The following is an 8,708-nucleotide window of genomic DNA, read 5'->3' as shown; positions in this document are numbered from 1 at the left end:
TGCTTGTTGCTTTCTTGCATGAACATTTCAGTTTAAAATGTATAAAAGTACAGAAAAATACTAATATGGAAATGCTTGTAGTTGATTCATAATTTTGCAAAAAATTGCCAGAACTGTTATGAGTAGTGCTGTATCACTGGCAGATTTATAGCATTTGAAAATAACAATGTTTAGCTTAAGTGAAAGTTACAGCAGAAGTATCACCGTATGCAACTCCAGATTAAGCACAGGACATACTTCTGCATACCGGGCACATGGTTGCTGTACTTTTAAGCTATACTGTAATGAAGGGAACTATCACAAACAAGTTCAGCTCACTTGCAAGCTGAACACTTTGTGAACATACATACAAGCTAAAGGAAATTTAAAGAAGCATCTTAAACAAGACATTATTCAAGCATCAACACCTAAATATCAAGTTTCATGTTAAAAAAAGTTTAACTGCAGACAATGCTGAAGACACTTGTTTGGGTAAAAATGCATCGTCTTCTTCCACAAGCTAAGGCATTAAATACCAGAGCCTTAATTACAATTAATACAATAGTCAGAAATGTGATACTCAGAGTTATAGTTCCCAGTTTAATTTGCACACGGTGAGATTAAAACATTAGAAGTTACTCTGCCTACCTGAAGCCACATTTCAGGCATTGTGCCATTCTAGTAACATACTGCAGCGTGAGTACAGATTTCATCCTGGACATCTATGAAATAAAACAATGCTTGAGACCTGTCACTGTGAAGACTGCATTACTCGATTCATGCTGTTGCATACTGCGTGGGCTTCTCAATTTGGGTGAGTGCTATGCCAGCTCTAAGACCTCTTTGCCCATAGTCAGTAATATTTTTTGACCCATCTTTCCTCTACTCATGGTTGTACGTTCCTACACGTACTCTACATCAGGTTGGTGTTATCCAGTTTTTGCTTTCCCCCTCCCATATTCTGAAGAGTTGATGGTACAAGTGCCAGGGAAACCTAAACATTACTTCCATGTTTTGGAAACAACTGACTACACAAATCATCTGAGAATCAGGTGACTTATTTTTTAAAAAAATCAGAATGTATTTTTTTTTAATCCAGCTCTAATTTAGAAGTAGCAACTACTACCACTACAGAGTAACAGCAGGTGACCCACTGTTAAAATGTCTATTCATTGTGTATCTAGTCCTCTTTGTATACAAAATTTCAGTACAAAATTATTTGTTGAGGTCTAGAAGCAAGGCAGGTATTTATGAAATGCAATTTTGAGCACAGGATTATGATTTATCAAAAAGTGTGCAAGTTGATTTGACAAAATGATGCATTAACTTGCATCAGAAATAACAGATTCCTCCCATACTAGTTATGTTACAAGAAAAAAACAACCTCTTGAATTTCTAGTCCTTCTCCTTGTCTTCTTATCTCAAGAAGATAATTAAATCACTAGGGAAGCTCATCAACAAAAGGCATTACCAGAAAGATTACAAGAAAAGAAGGTAGCTTTCCAAATAATAATACCATTAGAACTACATTTCTTACTGTAGCATCTACAATTAGTATAGTGTATCTATTACTATTACACTGGTTCATAACGGGAGGAAAAAAATAGAGCATACTTATTACAGAGATTATAGACATTTCTTCTGAAAGCAGAACTTAAAATTATCCACCATCTTAGAGAGAAATTTGTAACAGGAATTTGGAGTTTACTGACAGTAGGACACCAGCCCCTGGCCCACCTTTCTGTGGGAAGACAACCACAGTCTCTTCTTGAGTTGCACACAGAAACAATAAAAAGCAAAGCTAAACAGAATTATCTCATCATTCTTCCCTCTATGGTAAGTGTCAGTATAAAAGTATCGCCACATGGCAATGCAGATCTACAACCTTTAAAGAGAAATCTTTCCAAAGAGAAATCAAGAGTTTCAAAGACACTGAAGAGACATGGTTTATCTAAAGAGGATTTCTAAGCATATTTATGTACTGCAAATTTGATCCTTTTAATGCGATATAACAACAGTCTTTTTCTGAGACCAAATGCCAAAGATCACCAGTATCCGCTGTCATACTTAACATCTTCTGAACAAGCAGCTACAAATACCACTGAGAATCAAAGCTCAGTATGCAACACACAAAGTCACAAGGATTTCTTACATAAACACACATTTATTGTTTGGAAATTTTGAGAGAATAAAAGATGGAAGATACAGTTAATCACAGAATGACTATAAACTACAATGCAATCCTAGGATGTAACAGGAGAGGTATCTCCAGCAGAGGCTTGAAAAGTGACATGTCATCATGCACACTGGTAAGACACACTTGAAAGGTTACCTACTACTCCGGTTGTGGCTACTGAGAAACTGTTACCTCAGTCAGATGGTGGTGCAAGGAAGGGCTGCCAGACGGTCCCAAGACCAGAGAGCCCCTCTTACGAGCAGACTCCAAAACAATTTTGTCTTGCCTTGTGCAGCAAGATGAAGGCTGGCTGAGTGCAGACAGCTGTTTCAAAGTGCATGAAGGAGTAAGGAATAGTTATGGGAAGTGGCAGTGTTAACACAAGAACAAATGGTTATAAATTTGCTAGAATTAAGTTCACACCAGAAATGAGGAAGGTTTCTACACCTCCGAAGTGCAGAACAAATGAACAAAAGCTAACTTTACAGTGAAACTATCGCTTATGGAAAAAACGGTCAGGTACAGGGCTGCCTGTGACACTGAACCTGCCTTAGAAGGCTCAGATGTCTCCTGCAGTGCTCTGCTTCTCACCGAGACCACTGAATGCTTTACATCAGGACCAATGACCTGACCACTGCGGAATGACCTTACCATGCACAGAATGTCATCTACTGACCTCTATTAGGTACAGTCTAATTTTCTGTAGCTTAGTTAACACCCCATTTACATAAAACCAAACTTTACAATAACTAATGTGAAAGAAATCTCAATTTATTCACATTGCATTCAGTGGCCAACTGGTAACTTCTAGGATTTACAGAAGGACAGCTGCCTGTAAAGCACCCGGCTCCCCACCCTAACAATCCATAAACGAAGCAGATCAGGAATCATCACACTGCTGTGCAGCTGCACAGGAGTACTGCAGGGAGACCCAGGGAGAAAGGAGCGGGGAAGAGTTAGACATGCCGTAAGATGTGACACACTGGACTGGGGTGGGAGATTGAGGACTCCATCTAATCCTCCCCTCCAGAAGTGATCAGAATGAGATGCTGAGCTGAAGGCACAAGGCAGCAATAATTAAATATAACTGAACACCTCATAACAAGTTTTCAACCGGATTCTAATAGTTAGCAATTAGCTTACTCCTTGGAACAGAAATGTTATCACTCTTAATTTCTTAATATAATTAACCATGAGAATTCTCAATAGTCTTATTACCCATGTAGGCATGTATTACAGGCTTTTTGAATTTTGTTTTCTTCATTGCAATAGATCCTGATAGCAAAGAATTTTACTGTAGTCCTGGCCTTAACCAATTTCTGGATCTGGAAATGTATAATGACAGTAAGCCACAAAACAACTTTTTCCAACGTTCAGCTACTCTCCACCAATGAAGATGGAACTTTTTACTCTGAAAATTGTGAACATATGAACTGCTATTCCCACCAGATTTCATTTAGCTCAAAATCTTGCCTCCATTGACGGGCAATAGCATATGCTATAGAGAACAAGACGAGAGCAAGCATGCAGTAATACTTCCCAGTACACTCATCAGCAACTTGTAGCTCGGAGACCTCCCAAGCAGAAGTATTATCTTCTTTAAAAGGAGTCTCTGATGGATTTTTGTAGCATTTGGAACAGACACATGAAGAAAAGAAAGTCTAGGGCTGTCCGAGCCACGGAGGCCATCACTAACCACCACAAATGCCATCCTTTTTTAAGCTAGCACATGATAAGGGTTTTCTGACACTTGCTACTTCCATCAGAAGGCTGCTCTGTGATCTTACTGCTCCAGTTAAACCATTCCTAACTACTGCTAACGTCACAAGAACTGGCCAGGCACAATTTTTCACATCAATTGTCCCAACTGTTAAAGGTGATATATGTTACTTTATATCAAGTGCCTGTGAAAACTTGGCAGGATCCCAGTGAGAACCAACGAGGCTCCCAACAGGATCCTGTCTGGTTTCCTCATAACTCACCTGATGGCCTGACAAACAGGCCACCCGGAGCTACGGTTCCCAAAGAAACCCAGAAGCAGACAACAGGCAGTCACGATTCAGCATGGGAATTTCAGTGGGAAATGTATGTCTACACCCAACTTTAATGACAGTAAGAACCTTGAAGGTGCAGAATTATAACAATCAAGGAAAAATAGCATTTAGAAAAGCTGAGAAGAAGAATAAAGTGAGGGGAAAAAAAGCAGGCAATCTAAAATGAAACAATTTCCATCAAAGAGGTGGTACCTGCTAACCAGCCTATCTCCTTTGGATGATAGCAATGGGTCCCTCCTGATTCCTCACATAGTGAACACCTTTCTTCAGCAAGCACACTCAGAAAAAGGAGACTCCTTAGGAAATTCAAGGGAATTGGGAAGAAGTACTGAAATGAAACAAATCATTTGAGGATGTCCATAGGAATGCTTTCCAGGGATATTTGTTTGATTATTGTACAATAATCTCCATGGGAAGTATTAAAGCCCCCAGAAGCATGAGAAACATTAAACCATGCCAGAGAGTAATGAAAATAAACTCTAAAGACCTTTTCTGCTCTGGTCTCCAAGGACAGCTATCTAACATCTCACATCTGCCATATGGCAAGGTACTGCTCCATCTAAATGCTGGAAAGTCAGCTGAGACAATTTCCACCTAGGTTTCAACTTCCCCAAAGGAAAAGCATTTCTTTGGTTAGTACACAAGTGTACTGGCTTCTCCCTGACTTCCATTTCAATCTCAAACTCACATTTTAAAAAAAAAAAAAGCACAGTTCAAACTCACATTTAAAAAAAAAAAAAGCACACAAACAAACATGAGCGCTCCATACTACTTTAAGTCTTCCCCCCCTTCATTTCCCTTCACACCATTTACTTCCCACCTGCCTGACGACACCCGATCAGGTGTCTCAGCCACTCCAGTAGCCCTGAAAACTCCTTTCCTGATATGGTCCAACACTCACCACCTTCCTTCGAGCTTCTTTAAAAGAGGCTTACAGATCCACCCCAGTTACAGCAGATGTTTCCTCACAGATCCAAATAAACACACACGCAACTATTTCAACAGAACAATCAGATACAGGCAAAAGAGCTACTTTCCGAAAAGCTCACCTGCCTAACAATAAAACTTTCAAAAAGAGGAAAATCGGTTCAATACTAAGCTGTTCCACATGGGTCCTTTTCATTACTTCCTTGCTATTCTTCATATTGAATATTACTGACCATTAGCAGGCAGATGTATGTACTTCATAATTGTTCAACTCAGCCTTGAATATTAATACGAAGCCCTAAATAGTAAATCACAGTTTTCTTAGTTTGCACACCCAATTTAAAATTAACAAAAACCCATAATGCTATTCAACCTTTTCTGGGAGTCAAGGGAAAGAAAGCCAAAATAAGACTCAGAAATAAGCTGCACAATACTATACCTGAATCATTATCATAACCCATTATGTCGGTGCCCCTTTAAAGGACACTTTAGGGCATATTCTCTTGAAATATTAATAAGTATCAATTAAAACTATTCTCCCCCCTAGCAGCACTTAAATTACTCCATATGCCTAAAACGTCATACTGCTTTCCATCTTGTAACAAGTCCTGTAATAATATTTTTAATCAATAAAGACAAATCTACAACAAAATAATAGAGCCCTACAATCACCTATTTTCAGTCACTTGGGTTTGGGTTTGTTTTTTTTTCCCCATTCCCTGTTCTTTCTGCTTTTGACAGTCAAAAATGGGCATTTGGAAGAAGAGCCATTTAAGCCACAATGTCCAATCCCTCATACACAGCACTACAAACTAATTTGCGGAAAGTCCTTCAACTGAAGATTAGAATAAACAGCAATGTTTGTCTTGAGCTGATATTTTTGTCTGCCAATCATACAAGTATTTTAAGACAAATCCTAACGCTAAATGAAGCGCGTGCATTGTAATCTTTCCTGTAGAATTCTTTTTACTAGAATATATTTAGAGACCTTTTATCTTAACCAATACTTGTCTTTTTTTTTTTTTAAGTTTTCTTGTGCGCAATAAAGGGAGTTCCTCCTCATTTTTAAGAGCTAGAGTTCTATACTATGGACTTCAGTACATTCTAGTTCCTACAAAATTTTTGTAAAGGAATTATTAAACATTATAATTAAATAATTATACTTGGCAAATAAGCAAATTAAGTGCACCATGGAATGTGTTCTCTCCTTTCTTTTCCAAAACTGCTCAGTTTTCCATCGGTTTGCAAAATTCAGTAGTCTGCTCTACCAGTCATTACCACAAATTAGACAGAGCTTCTTTCCAGTACAACTGTGCAGAAACTAATCGTGTCAAGATGGTACATAGGTTCCCCCCTATACTAGCTAATTTACTTTCTTGTTAACTTCTGACCCGCTGGATTCATACACTCCGTAGGAACCATGCACAATAGCTCAGATCACTCTTATTAAAAAGGCACAAAACATTACTCAGTTCCCCTGAAGATACTAATCTGCACGTATATGTCTTCCTAATGATGTACTGGAAGTAGTGACATCTTTATTCAACAAACAAGAAACTCCTGTATCTGTAACTCCATCACAGTGTGGTTTTCCCCCATTTTTCTTTACGAGACTTAAAAAATTAAAAGGTGTACTCCACGTACATTTGGAACTTGTTCCAAGCAAATAAGAGTTTAATAATAAAGGATTCACCTACTCATTATCAGTAATCACTCATTTTAATTACAAGCTTTTAATGTGACTTGCCACAGTTGTTAGTGTACTACAGAAAGGATCAGCAGGAGGAACAGAAACAAAAATCCCGAGGGCAGATTATTTCAGTGTATTAGGAAGCACCACCCCAGGATTTCTACAACATGGACAGTTTTTAACAGTTCAAAGACAGGTAGATGTTGCACAGCGATGACAGATTCTTTGGCTTCAGTCCTGAAAACACATAATGCAAATACAGCTATTCCCTGTTGTTAGATTACTCAGGTAACACGCTCATTGCTTCCACTTGCAGACTACAGATTCTGTTCTACACTGAGGAGATGAGAAGAAAACAAATAGCACTTCCAAATCCTGGATTTTACTGGGTATTCGTAAAAAATGATCATAGATTCATCACTGCAGTCCTCTATAAGCTTGTGTCAATGTTGAACTTAGGATACTCTGAATGTATTTTATATGAAGCCTGTACGTGCAAAGCTTTGTCTTGTACTAACCAGCAGTGGTTTTAAATGCTGAAGTTATATATATATAAAATATTAAAGTGTTTCTGTCATCACAGTCCTCAAAGAACTCACCCATTTTAAGGGAAAACAATTTGTAGTACCCTGTAAGAAGCTACTTAAAAAATTATTTCAAACTCACTGCCATTTTCCTAAAACACCTATTTTAAAATATCCTGAAAAACACATTTGTTGATTTAAAAAATATTCATGTCAAAGTGACTTTGAAAGTAGATCAGATGAAGACAAGCATCAGCATCATCAACAGAAAAACTGACAAAATGCTTAGGTGTTATTGCACACATTCAGCTGCTATGGTGCTCTAAGACTTGTACGGACCCCATCAAACTTTTAGCTGTTTAGCTGTTCAAAATACATGAACAAATACAGCTTACATGTAATTCAGAACGGAAAAACACGGGTTTGGGTTTTTTTTCCTCCAGGGTTTCATTTCTTTTACTCCGTGCACTTAAGAGAACTCCAGCCTGTTAAAGGCAAGCATGTAAGTGAATACTCTGCAGGCACCCAAGTCGACCCCCAGGGACAACCCAGGCCCGGAGCTCCTCACCTAGACAGCAGGTACTTCAGACAGCACCCACCCATCACGTGGCGCTCACGCGTGGGACAGAGGACCACGACACGCACGCCACGCCTCGCAGCCAGGCACGCGGCTGCCCGCACGCAGCAGGCGCCGGGGGAATGGGGGAAATCTGCCCGACACAGCTTCACCAGTCAGGACCGGTGTGTGCCTCCAGCCACAGCCACACCGCTCTCCAACGCCTCTCTACGGTTAAGTCTACCAAAGTGAAAGAACATTTAATATTTAAATATTTATGTACTGAGAAGTTGCCTTTTCCTTTTTTTTTTTTAACCTATACAAAACCCATAGCGGTGAAGGTTTTTTAATACCCCAGTGATCCAAGGGCACAGGCAGGCCCTGGCATGCACACCGAGGTAAAATCTTCTATTAAAATCAACCGGCATAGCTGAACATCCCTACAAAACCTACCGTAATGGAGGCCTAACCCGGGCCATTTCCCGCTGCAAGGGGAAACCACACCACCTGACGGGAGCAAGCCCGGACGTACCCCGAGCCACGCGAAATCCAGCGGCGTTTCCTCCAGTCGCCGGGGACGGCAGCTGGGCAGAACGGTGGGAGCCGGGAGGGCAGCTCCCGCCGCTCCCGGGCCGAACCGAGCCTCCCCCCGAGCCTCCCCCCCGCACCGGGCTGACACAACCCCTCGCACCCAGCGGAGGCGACCGTTCAAACAGCGCGCGCCCCAGCGCCGAGCTCGGCAGCGGCGGATGACACGACGCTCCCGGACCGGCTGCGGCGGCTCCCGGGCCGCGCCGGGCTT

Source organism: Aptenodytes forsteri, unplaced genomic scaffold (assembly GCF_000699145.1).
Source record: "Aptenodytes forsteri isolate BGI_AS27 unplaced genomic scaffold, ASM69914v1 Scaffold70, whole genome shotgun sequence".
In the NCBI taxonomy this organism is placed as follows: Eukaryota; Metazoa; Chordata; class Aves; order Sphenisciformes; family Spheniscidae; genus Aptenodytes; species Aptenodytes forsteri.
This window is presented reverse-complemented; position numbering follows the sequence as displayed.